Raw genomic sequence first — 13475 nt, 5'->3', positions numbered from 1 at the left:
GCTAGGTCGTGCCTACCCTATGCAATCAATTTTGTTCCCACCACTCTGCAGTGTAAACAAACAACAGGAATGAGAAGGACCAAAACGTTAACATTTCTTTTGTGCCACTAAACAAGCTTTTGTTTTTCCAGTCATTCCCAGCACCCATTTGAAAGGTTCCCACAGCCCGTGTAAACAGCCACAAGCTGAGCAGGATGACTGTACATACCTCCTACATAGGCAGGCAGCAACCCCAGCACGCAGCTCCCCTCACTAGACAGCCACACACCCACCCCATGACAGGGGACACCACCCACCTCTGCTCTTCAAACAAAACTCCTGCCTGTGCTCCTGAGTCACACTGAGTGTTATCTATGGCTCCCACCAGGCCAAATGTCAGTAATGGCGGAGCTGAAGTTCGACCCTCAATTATTCCACTATCAGCCCACTACTTTTCTGTAGCATATCAGGAATTACTTGATTTCAAAGTACTCAAGCCTAACAGTGCTCAAAGCACAAATAACAACAGATTTGCCATGGCAATAAGCTATAAAGCTGGGAATACAATACACAACCTGAAATCACAGACTCAGAGAACGGTTTGGGTTGGAAGGGACCTTAAAGGTCATGTAATTCCAACCCTCTTGCCATGGGCAGGGACACCTTCCCCTATACCAGGTTTTTTAAAGCCCCATTCAGCCTGGCCTTGAAGATGAGATGAAAATGCAGGATGTCCAGGAAACAAACTAAATGTAACTGGGCATGTCAAAGTTCTTTTGCCACAGCAAGCCATATCTAAGAAATGCTCTAGCTGTAGTGCACTCAGCTATGTTAAACTTTCAAATTTAGATTAAACATCTGGACAACCTAAGGAAGCAGCCATTATGGAGATAATCAGGGTTATTAACAGAAACACTTCTGTATTATAATACTGCAATATGTAAAGTTCAGCCACCTCTGTATTAGAGCCCACCTAAGATACTATTAGTAGGACTTCTTTCACACATATAATCACTCCCCTGAAAACACAATGTCAAAACATAGTTAGCATTACTACCATATTACTCAGGGGCTACCAAAGCCTGCATGCTACCCTTGACACGTATCATGAACACCAAGTGGCTGTTCAGGGCTGTCTATGACACAGTTGGTAGAGTGGAGCAAGTGCAGGACAGCACAAAGCCCAGCAAGCTGGGAGTCAAGCAGTGTCCAAGTCTAGCTCTTGCCCAGACCACCAGCAGCACAGTCAGAATCCACCTGCTGCCACAGACAACTAACACACCATGAAAGCAGACGGATATAACTGCCCCTTTCCAGCAGAGGCTTGTCATAAGGATCATGTCTGCCCCATCTTGGCTACACAGACAAGTTTAAATACAGGCCAGGGTGGGGAAAGCATAGCAGGTTTGATCATTGTCTCCCTCCCTGTCAACTCTTGCAGCAAATAGCAAGTTAGGAGAAAAGCAATCCCCAAACACAGTGCCCCAAACAAATCCATTATTTCAAACTCATTCTTGCTGAAAGATCAAATAGGGACTGCTATTTAGGTATGTGGAGAAAGAAACATTTCCTGGCCAAAAAAAGTTAAAAAAAAAAAAAAGATAAAAATAAAAAAATAAAACCACTGAACACCACAGCAACTCTGCCTTAGCATGCTTTAAAGGATGCTGAAAATTAGCCCCCAAGATCCATAAAAACTGTCACTATTGTACTCTGTAGTAAAGGAAAAAAGAGCTACCTGTCATTGCAGTGATCCACCCACTCAGAGAAATGCCACAGATCTGCAGACACACTCATCAGCTCTGGCAACAGCAGATGAAACTGCCACAGCAGAATGCAGAAACAAACGTTTAAAATAACTTAGACAAGGGTATCTCCAGGATCACAGTTTCAGGACCCTTTTCTGTTGCCTAGATCATCTCCTGCTTTGAGTATCACTGCATGAATTAAACCAAAATGACAAGATATAAACAGCAAGAGAAGCAGACACTCCCAGAAAACTGCACATTTACTGTCCCAAGCTCAGGGCCACAACTAACACAGCTGAGCAAAGACATAGACAATGGTGAAGCAAAGGTGAAGACATCCTGTTTTCAACAGAGATTCAGCACTATGCCAAATTGTGTGGGGTCACACTTGCCACAAAAGATGAATAACATTTCCTCAGAGAGGTCTGAATCCATAGCTGTAGTTTTGGTTATTATCTAATGGTTACAGCCTTGAACACTACAGAAAATACTCTCTAATATATTCTAAAGCCTTATTAGGCAATGAAGAAGTCAACAAAAGCAATGTACCCACTACTGTCAGGTCTAGCAAAGAAATGCTAGATTTTGCAGCTACTGCAATAGCTAGTGAGCAACTTCTCAAGCATGAAGTATGCTACAATGCTGAAAAGGCTTACACTTGCCAGGGAACACTCTGAGCAGCTTACCCTCCTAAAAAGGGAACTTGAGGAAAAGCTTGAAACCTTTTCTTCCCCATTGGCTTATGATGCTTTGGGCTTGTTAGTCATTTAGTAAGACAAGTAGCTTGTCCTGAAGTAGCCTGTTCAGTTCTGAATTCCCTGTGACTACTGTCATTCCTGCAGATATATATGGACACACATTCTATCCTATAAAACACATCATATATTTTACATAAAGATGGTAATAACCTTTCACATGCAATTTTGCAATACAGCAAACTAACTCCCTATAAGCATAGGCAGGTCCTGCATGCTACAGCAGATCTAAATGCAAAGTTTCACCTTTAAGAAAACATGGTAGACTTTATCCTGAAAAGCACGTGCTCCAAAAGTATCCACCAGCATCTGTGAGAACACAGAGCTAATGTGTGCAGTAAGGACATTAGGACGGTCAAAGAGGGCAGAGTTTAAGTAGATACTGTCAACAATACACACCCAGGGTTTGCAGCTCCTGTCCTTCTGAAATTCACAGCAATTGCCACAACCTACACAAACACAAAGCCACAGCTGAGTAGCTCTGACTCTGCATGACCGAATTAAGGAATCCTTCAATCTACCAAAAGGACCCACCAAAACTTCATGTGCAATCGAGTCTCCACCACCACCCAAAAGTTCTTTGATAAACCCACCAAGAAACACACAGGGGAAGTCTCTAGAAACCGGTATCATGTAAAGGTCACCTCCCACATTCCAAGCCATCCAGAGCAACATTTCTTAAGGATGAAGTGCTGAAGAGGGAGAATAACAAGCTCTGACATCGAACCAAGAAACTGAGGAACAGGAGAAGGGTACATAGGAACAAATACAACGATTATCCCAGAATCAGTTCGGATTTTTTATTTTCTAAGAGAGACCCATCTGTAAAGAGAGAGAACTGGCAGAGGAAAGATTTAATTTATTATTGCAACATAGGATACTGGAGTGGCAAGATTCATTGATTGAGGTTTATGAGAAGTTTAAGGGGAAATTATTGCAACTCTATTGCAACCATCCTCTAACCTCCCACTCGCCACAGCTCCAGCTCCACAAGGCCAGGTCTCACCACAGCATGTGCATGCCTCTCAACTCCACCCTAGGGCAACCCTCCTGCCTCAGTAAGGAGGCAGAGCTTGTGCTTAGAAAGTGTTCAGCAGTATGCCCTACCCTCTCAAGTATACTTCATCTCAGCCTGCCCATGTTGAAGAGTTCATATACTTCCCAGTGCTGCTTCTCCAGAGCAGTATCAGGCAGGTCATGCCACCTGCACCACTGAAAGGTTTTCAAGCAAAAAAGCATTTCACAACATCCACATTTGGGACAACTCTGAATAGCCAGCCTTTGAACAGGAAGCATTACTTAATTACCTCAGAGCCGTCCCTCTGCTACAAGCAGCCATCCAGTCTCAGGTCACAAGACAAAGTAGACTCACCTAGGCCAGCTCAGCAGGCACTACTCACAAGAGGCTTCTCAGATACTGGAGCTTGGAGACCAAGCAATTTCAAGAAACCTTTTCCTTTCCCCTCCATATCCCAATGACCCCTGCCCACAAAATATCTAAGGTACATCAATATGTCAATCAGTTTCATAACAATGTATTTGGATTACAAAAATCCAAACATCACTCAACCTTTTATGAGAATATTAAAGGGAAACTGGTTTTCTTCTTTTTTCAATATAAGCTGAGGTAAATAGCATTGCAAAATGTACCATACCGGTATAACTCTAAATTACAGCCAAAACTGAAAACAGCACATACTTTTTTGATTGGCTGGGGGTTTTTCTTTTTTTGTTTTATATCTTAATTAAAACGTGCCATGCTTCTCTATTTCATGGCCATATTTGTGTTTGATCAGAAAACTAGACAAATTCCACTAGTTCCTAGTGCCACAGCCACCACCAATCATGTTGAAGGAATTTGGACTGGGAAAAAAGAACTGCTTGAGATCAAATCTTGTTGCTGCTACCTGCAAGCACACAGCTGCTGAAACCATCACACCAGAAGTGTGCCACCAAAACAGTACACACCAACACTTCATCCTCCAGCACAAAGCAAATCCAACTGTCTCAAGACTCAGGCAAAGCTTACCTGAACTAAGCAAGCTATATTTCACACACCTTCTCTAACCAACCAGCTGTGGGTGTTGTATCCTCTAGCTGATGGTAACATCTTCAATTGCCCCAGCAAATGAAAAGATGTCTACTGGTAGATTAGGCATGACATTATAGAAAAAAATGCATTGTTTAACCCTTGTAAAAATAACTGCAATTGTTTCAGAGAACACCGAGAAAACAAAATAGAGAAGAGTTCCTGAATTAAATAGATCTGTCTATTTAGCAAAAATGAGTAGTCTTGAGATGAACACGTATTTTTTGCCATAGTGAGCATGAACAAAACAGAATGCAGTAGTTCCTTTTACTCTGACATTCCTTACTTTTGAGGTACTTGACATTACAGATGAAAATCACATCCACATTACTGGCAAAAAAAGCCAGCAAGGAGCCATTGGAAAATACATGACTGCAGTGTATGCACTGATACAGGACAAACGGTGGAGTAGCTAACCAGAACCACTGCTGCAAAGACCCAGGTAGGATTCACAGCATTGCAACAGTTTAATTACTCCCATTCCCTCTTCCTGCCCAAGAAATGTCCCCTCACAAGTGAGCCACAATGCCCCTCACATTCATTACAGCCAAAAAACATCTTGCATATGCAAAACTCCCAAAGAAGAAAAGGACATGTTTGTTTAACGATTAAGTAAGAGCCTAATCAAGCTGTTATATTATTGATTTTGGCTGAACAGAGAAGGCAGCCAAAAACTGATTACTTTATTATTTCACCAATAATCTTTACAAAGTGAAAGACTGAGAACCACCTTTCATTTTCTACTAAATACAAAACTGTGATAGGTGAGGAATGGACAGGGACTTAACATAGGAATGAGAAGGTACCCAATACGCCTGACAACACATTTATTCACAACCAGTCACTTCAAAACAAGGATTTGTCCATTCCTCCCTCAAAGCCACCCAACACGTTCACCCAAGAGGAAGCCACTGAGGGCTGCTAAACGCACAGAAGTGACACAGCCCTGTCACAGTACACACTGATAGCAGCCACAAGAGTATTCTGGGACCAGGACCTGTAAGCATCCAGTGCTGCCTTCAGTCTTTTGCAGACATCCTCTGGGCTAAACTGTCCTTGCTTGATTTAGCCAGAAGAGCCTGTGTAATAACCAGCGGCTGTAAGAACCAGCGGCTGTACCACCACAAAGATCAAGAAGTTTGTTGACAGTAAGTCAGTTTCCATGCTTACGTGGGTCTAGGTCTTCATCAGACAAATACCTAAAATCTTTGTAGCCTTTGCTACAGAGATTACAACTACTACTCTTGTAGTCTTTGCTACAAGAGACTATCTTAATGTCCATAGCAGTGATCACAGTAAATAGATTTTGTCTATCCAGTGAATACTTAGAGCATTTCAGTACTGAACCATCCATCAGTTTCCACAAATTGACTTTGTTGTGGGAGAGCATTTTCATGAGCAATTGATGCAATGTTTATCATGTCTTTCTAGAATTACCTGACATACACAGTCCATATATGACAAGGCTGAAGCAGCTCTGCAGATAAAGTCTTTATGCTACTTTTATTTCAAGTGTAATGTACATACAGCCATTGCATGTTGCTCTTCACAAAGAGATTCCAAATATTAAATATGTTCATTAAATACCGTCCAAATTTTAAAAACTCTGGTTACTTTAAAGAGACAGAAGAGTACCATTCCTCTCTGTTTATTAACATTGCCTGGCCTAAATCAGCACACACCATTCCTTTCTTTTACTGGTTCAGAGACAACAAATTCCATTGAAGCAATGAACAAAACTTTTGCAAAGTACCGCATGCATACATAAGGGGAAGTAAAGTTAATTTGTCAGCCTAAGTCTAAAGATAAAAATTATTTCTTTCCCTAAGCTAAAAAGTTATTTGTTGTAAAAGCTTTTCTAACAGTTAATATAAATGAAAATCACATACTTTCTGATAAACATTTATGTTTCCAAACAGACACCATTATATTAGTAAATCATTCAGCTTGAACAAAGAACCTACACTGATGAGCTGCAGTAGGAGGAAAAATCTAAACCTTGACCAAAAAAATTTTAAAAATATGAAGTGATATATCTTTTTGAGATATTTATGAACCTGAAACACCAACAAGAATGCATAATTGCCATCAAGAGACAGAACCAGGCTGCCACTAATAACTGGATGATGATAGAGAAAGGACAGATTTAAGTTTGGGACTAGGAAGTGCCTTAAAACAAGAGTAATCACCACATGAAAAAAGGACATAGTGTCACTTTGCTCCTGTAGATAGTAAATGCAGTATAGAACTGACCATCTCCTTAACACTGTGGCCTGAAGAGAATGCAACTTCCTTTTCTAACCACTGAGTTCTGCGATCAAGAAAAGCTAGAAATGAATCAAATACAGAGTTCAACTTCTTTACACGCCTTTTCAAAACAGCAGTGATGACAAAAAGCTTAAGATAGGGAGATACTTCAAACTAAAGAAAATGAATCTACCTTCAGCAAACTGGGTCTCAAAATGAAACTGTGAAAGATCAGAGGTGCCCTGCCTACCTTAAAATTCCTTCTGATGTCAAGTTTTTCCCCTGAGTTTTCAGAGGCTATCTCCTCAGCGGAATGGACAAGTATACAGCTGGGAAACAGAGAGTAAGTGCTCTCAAAAGTGTAGCACAAACTGAAGCACGGAGCAAGCATCCATAGCTGGAATGCTGGAATATGGCCTTCTGTTCACACCCATTTCAGCAACTGTGTACATTTCTGCTATGTTTTGTTTTCCTCTACTTTCAATCGCATCTGGTAAAGAAAGAGCAGGAAAGCAGGCGCCTAGCAACTGGCCCACAGAATGTTCACAAGCTGTACACTCCTCTTTTAATGAAAAGTCCGACAAACCCTACAACCTTCCCCTTCAAAGTCTTTCTAGACTCCTTCCAGGAAGACATGGAGAGGACTCATGCAGTCAACAGTTTCCACACAAGAGTTACAATTTCTGGATATCTGTCTGAACACTGTCTCATCAAATAAACGACATTCATTTTTGAGTACATCCTCCTCATATGTAACAAATTGCTGTATAAATTTTAACACCCAAATAGTACAATTTAACACTAGCAGACACAATTGTTTCTTCCTCGACAAGCTACGGAGGTGTTGTTTTCTTCAGTTAAAAGAAAGTTAAGATACTCTATAAAAAAAGACTTCAAGTTTTGATACAGTTTTTGCTCAGCGGGAAATTATGCACGGGGCGGAAATGCTAAAAAGCAAAGCAAAACAGAACCCAAGCAAACACAGTCCCATTCCCAAACGAGATCCTTCTTTCCCCAGTCGCGAAGTAAGGGCTGGATTAAGAGCAAGAGCACTCTTCGTGCCTCGCGAACCAGCAACTACTCCGATAAACAGGAAGAGCCAACACTACTCCTAACTTTTAAAACACATTCAAAATACTTTACATGGAAAATAAGCAACTCTTCAATAACGTTTTTCCGCGACAAGAAGAGCTACATTTTCCACCCAAGTGTTATGTAAATGAGCGAGCAGGAGGGAGCCGCGGGGTCTGTTAGGAGCCACTCAACATACAGAGAAAAGAAGGAAAACGGGGGAGCGGAGTGGGGGATGTTTGAAACCCTCGGGGCTCACAGCACTGCGGCCGTGCGCTCCGCTCCCAACCTTGCACAACTTTCCGCCGCGGCAGTTCCGCTCGGCTCCCCGGGCGGGGACGGGACGGAGGGGTCCGAGCCCTCCGCCCGCTCGCCCGCCGCCTTTGTTCGCGGGGGCCGCCGCTCCCGGCACAAAGCGGGCGGCAGAACTTGCGGAGGAGACCTCGGCCCTCCCCGGGGGCCTTGGCGGAGCACCCCCTTCCCGCCCCGTCTCCGCGGCGGGCGGGAGCGGCGCGTGGACCGCGGGGCAGCAGACCGTGCGCGGCCGGCAACGTGAGCCGCATGGGAAACGGCGGCCGCCGGCGCCCCGCCCCCCGCCCCGGCCCCCGGCCCCCGCCCGCTCCGCCGGCAGCCCCGGGGCACCCAGCCCCTTCCCAAGGCGGTTCCTCCCGCTCGCACTCACTTTTCGGGACGGGCTCCGCTGGGCTCTCCCTCCGCTGGCGGCGCGCGCGCCTTCCCGCCGGCGGGGCGATGCGGGAGGCGAGGCGGAGCCCCCCTCCCCCGGCGGGAGGGGGTCCGCTGCCCCCCCCGCCCCGGGGCTGCCGCCGGGGGCCGGGTGATTTCAAAGGGGCAGGCGGGTCCAGCCCCCCCCCGCCCCGGGCGGGCTGCGGACTGGTGGCCCTCGAAGAATCCCCCCGGCTGCGGCTGTCCCGGCGGCGGATCAGGTGCGCCGCCGCGTCCTCTCACATGGAGCCACCGCCTCGCCGCCCCTCGGCGCCCCCCGGGCCGGTCCCCGCACCGCCGCCGGCCGGGAGGCGAGTGGCTCGGGCCGCGGCCCCCGCCCCGCTCTCCCTCTCATGCACTGCGGGCGCCGCCGGGCCCCGGCTCCAGCGGCGGGGGGGCCGTCAGGGCCCCAGCTGGGCGGCGCGGCGGGGCAGCCGGGCGGCGGGGCTCGGCGCCGCGACCGCTCCGCTCTGCGGCATGTGGGGGGAGCGGCGGCGCGGGGCGCTGGGCGACGAGGCAGGGCCGGGCCGGGGACGCCGGGCGCGGTGAGGGGAGCGGCGGCAGCAGCGCCCCGGGATCCGCTCGCTTCCTGCGGCGCCGGGAGGGGGCGGGGAGGGCGGGCGGGAGAGGGAGCGAGCGCGGCGGCGGCGCGGGCGGATGACAGCGGTAACCCGGCAACGGGGCCCGCCCCGCCCCGGTGCTGGCGCGGAGCGATGATGCCGAGGGCGGGCGAGGCGGAGCCGCGCAGGTCCCGCTGCGGCCGCGCGGTTCAGCCCGGGACAAGGGGGCGGCCCCGCGCCCGGCCCGCCCTTTCCCGCCATGGGAACGGCCGATGCCGGCGCGATCCCGGTGCGCGCCGCTCCGTGCCCGGCCGCCGCTCGGTTTGTCCGGGAGCCGGCGGTGGGAAGTGCTGGTCACCCTTGTTGCTTCCAGAAACTGGGGCTCACCTGTCCCTAGCAGCACTTTCTCAGTCGGGCTCCGGGCGCCGCGAGCCCGGTATCGGGAATGATGGTTACCCCGTTCCTGCTCTCCTAAGGTTAAACCTCCTCTCCTAAGGTTATTTACAAGAGCCTCTAACAGAATCACAGAATCAATTCGGTTGGAAAAAGACCCCTGAGTTCATCGAGTCCAACCTATTACTGAATACCACCATGGTCAACTAGACCTAGCGCTGAGTGTCACATCCAGTCATTCCTTAAATACCTCCAGGGACCCCAGCACCTCCCTGCACAGCCCTTTCCAAACTACCCTTTCTGTGAAGAAATTCCGCCTAGTGTCTTAAATAAACGTCCCCTGTGCAGCTTAAGACTGTCCTCTTGTTGCATTGCTGGTTGTCTGGGAGAAGAGGCTGACCCTCATCAGGCTACACCCTCCTTTCAGGCAGTTTTAGAGTGGTATGGTCACCCCAAGCCTTATTTTCTCCAAGCAAAACAACCCCAGCTCCCTCAGCTGCTCGTCATAGGACTTGTGCTCCAGTTTATTGCAGAGTTGGGCTCAACATACGAGAGCCCTCCTAGGCCTCCTTTGGTTTGTGATGATGCTGCTCAACAAACAAGAAGGTAAAAACTGAATACTTAATTGTCAATCATTAAGCATGTGGGATGGCTGAACGCAGCACTCAGCCTGCCCGCCGAGAAAAGCTTAGGCCTCAGGGAAAAGGGAAAAAAGCGGTATTTGCCTGTTGCCATCATAAAGCATATACAACAAGAGCAAAATTAAGGTTACTCATGTACCTTAGGTCTGGCATTTCCTTCCTTTTCCAAAGATCCTGGCTGACCTTTGCCATGTCAGGGTATGCCCAGGCAGACATTGTCTGCTCTGCCCAGACCTCACGCAAGCATTGGGACACGGGATGTCTGACTGCACTGAAAGCTTTCCAATTGCCCACTAGCTTTTTCCTGTCTGCTATTCAGTTTTAAGTCTGTCTCTTATTCTCCATCATCTTCTGCTTGGTGTTTCTTTACCCTTTCCTGTTACCTTGTTTACCTGATTTTGCTTTTCCCATGTATTAAAAACAGATGTCTGAGCTCACCTGGCTCTCGAAACCTCTACTGTGTCCCCATTGGGACAATGCAGCAGAGAAGCACTCTCATTCTTGAGGGCTGCAGGCACATCCCTTCCTCACCAGCTGAATTTCCACACATCCATTCCTGTCTAGCTTATGCTTATTGTAACAAATTGGCAAGGGGTGCTTTTGCAGACAGAGGCCTCCTTCACTAGTGAGGCCTGCTTCCCCACAGAACATCTCTCACCTTTTCCACACCACGACAAAGCAGCCCTGCAATAAGTATATAGTGAATATATAATCAGGTAATTGAGCTTTTTATTCCTGGAGCAGACAGGAATTAAATCTGCATGAATAATATTTTCATTTTCGCAAGATTTGTTCCCCACAAGTTTACATGTGCAGTTTTTGCCCTCTACAAAGGAAATAGCAGTACTAAAACTTGTGTATCTGCAGTATGGATCTCTGCTTCATGAGCTAAGAGAACACAGGTTTCTTTCCTCAGACCCTATCCATGTCAAGGGGTTACTGGTTCCTATTTCTTGGATCTATTGCTTATTCCACTGGCTTTCTACTAATTGTGGTGTTCTCTCTCTACCAGTTGAATAATAAATTCCCACATGGGTCAGACATAACTGGGACACTAATACTGAGTACACATTGCTTGGGGGTGAAGGAAAAAGTGGGCTCTCTAATCAGTGTAGATCACTGACAATGGCAGATGCATCACTCAAGAAACAGAAAATCACTACTCTGCCAGCACTGATGATGGTGCACAGACTGGCTGAGGATTTAATGAAAATGTTACGATTATTTTATTAGTCACAGATTAAACTGGTTCAGCGTGTAGTCTTTAATGGAAATGTGGTCATGACTGACTATACTTCAAACAGCAGGGATAAAAATAGGAATTGTACTGCAGATCAATGCATTGGCAGAACTAATCACACTGTCATATGCCAGACTTGAATACCACCACACAGACAGTTTCAATAAAACTGATTTTAAAAATAACACACAGAACAATTTTAAGTGGATCTGTATTGTTTTCAACATACAATCCAGTGAGAATGCAAAAACCTTGCCAGAGGTTGTTACTGTGCACGAAATCGTGACAGAGGAAGAGAAACACTGGGGCTTTTAAGCACTCTGCCCAGAGGCTGAAGGGATACTTGCTGTCTGTCTGGATGTATTTTCTTCCCGTGGTGTTTTTAGTCTTGATGTACTTCCACCCATACCAGAGGTTGGTATTAAACTTAATGGGAAGACTGCAATCTATCAGCAACCTCGGTAACTGAAAAGATTCCACGCTAAAAGGCATAGAAAATTAGATGATAATTTGAAAATTAGCATTAGCCAGGAGAGAGAGGGCACATGCATGAGTAACAAATCTGCTATAGAATTGTTATTACAGAGGAAAGCTGACCCTGTATTATACCATACCGTCTTTAAAATGCCATAAATAATAAGGTGAAATAACCAAATGAAAGGAGCACATTCAAATACTAAACCACCATTTAAAAAATCTTCTTAATTTGCCCATGTTTCTGGTTTTATCAGGCACCTATGACAAGTTTTGTAAGCTCGTTTCATCGGGTATCTATGATAAATTTTGTAAGCTGTTTGCAGATAAAGGGAAGAATAAAGGATTTCTTTGTGTTGGAAAACATGGACCCAAATTATGATAATGCTGAAGGAGATCTTCTGTACAAGGTTTAGTCAATTTTTGACTGATGCAATTTAAATTTAAATCCTTACTTTTTAGCAATTATTTTCCCCAATTTACAGGTAGACATATCCTAGTGACTGGCAGTGCTGTGCATCCCACTGCCTGCAGGAATGAGAATGGAAACTGAGCTCTGTCTTGGGCAGATGCTTCAGCTTCTGTAACCTGCCCATACCTGAGACTGCATGTGTCAGGGTTTGGGATGGAACATGCAGGCATCCCATGTAATAGGGTCATCAGCAGTGCACACATGTGCATGTCCTGGACTAAGGAGGGTTTCTGAGGCAGAGTTGGTGCCTGAGAAACAGACTCTTTAGCAGGACTCCTGTGAGGAGGGAGTTGCACCAGACACGTCGCCCTGGCTTGCAGCATAGTGCTTATCCATGTTTTGGTTTCCCCCTGCCAAGCTCAGACCAGAGGTGTGGGGAAGCTGTGCTGCTGGTGTAGGAGGAGGCAGGCAATGGAGCAGGGGACACCGGATCAGCAGCTGTTGTAATCACAGCTTGTTCTGCTGGGCGAGAAAAAAACCTCAGGAGCAGACAAAAGGTAGCAAAAAGGGCAAGATAAGCAAACCACAAGGGAGTAGAGCCACACTTTTTGTTGTTAGTGAAATACAGATTGATTCATCCAGCTCAAACTTCACCCTTTGAGCTGCAGTGCTTAGGCTACACATCGGCTGTCAAAACCTTACTTAAAACTAAATCTACCAATTCAGACTCCTGCTGCCGCTTCCTAAATGATATGAAACATCCTTTCTCTCTGCTTCATGTAAGGATATGAGAGATTTGAGGTAAAGAAGCAAAGAGCTCCTCTTTTTGATAGGCAATCTTCTGATCAAAGACATGGTTAGTTTTACCTTTAAATTCCCTACAAATGAAACTGCTGTCCTGGCTGACCTTGGGAAGGTCATTTTAAACAGCCTGCATGATGGAACTGAAACCATCTCCTTCCCAGCAGACAGACATTTGATTTGTCTCTCTTTTCTTGCTGTTCTTTTCAAGATTGTTTTAGAGTCACTGCTAAGACATAATTCACATTTCTCCCATGGCATTACTGAGTACTGTAAAGTTGTGTGTAAGCACATTGCACCAGACTTAGACAATAAAATTGTGCTTGTAGACAGAACCTATTG

At 46.1% G+C, this 13475-nt stretch overlaps 1 protein-coding gene across 3 annotated transcripts in view; it reads right to left on the bottom strand.

The window, feature by feature from the left end:
- FBXW7 (F-box and WD repeat domain containing 7) overlaps positions 1 to 9079 on the bottom strand; it is a 176999-nt gene extending 167920 nt beyond the window's left edge. For all 3 annotated transcript variants that reach the window (XM_084204501.1, XM_084204502.1, XM_084204503.1), the window contains exon 1: positions 8572 to 9079. The gene's annotated coding sequence lies outside the window, so the exon portion shown is untranslated. The remainder of the gene's footprint in view (positions 1 to 8571) is intronic.
- Between the last annotated feature and the right edge of the window lie 4396 nt (positions 9080 to 13475).

This window comes from Fringilla coelebs (assembly GCF_963513975.1).
Source record: "Fringilla coelebs genome assembly, chromosome: 4".
Classification (NCBI taxonomy): Eukaryota; Metazoa; Chordata; class Aves; order Passeriformes; family Fringillidae; genus Fringilla; species Fringilla coelebs.
Note: the sequence above shows the minus strand (reverse complement) of the source record. Positions and strands in the feature narration are given on the sequence as shown.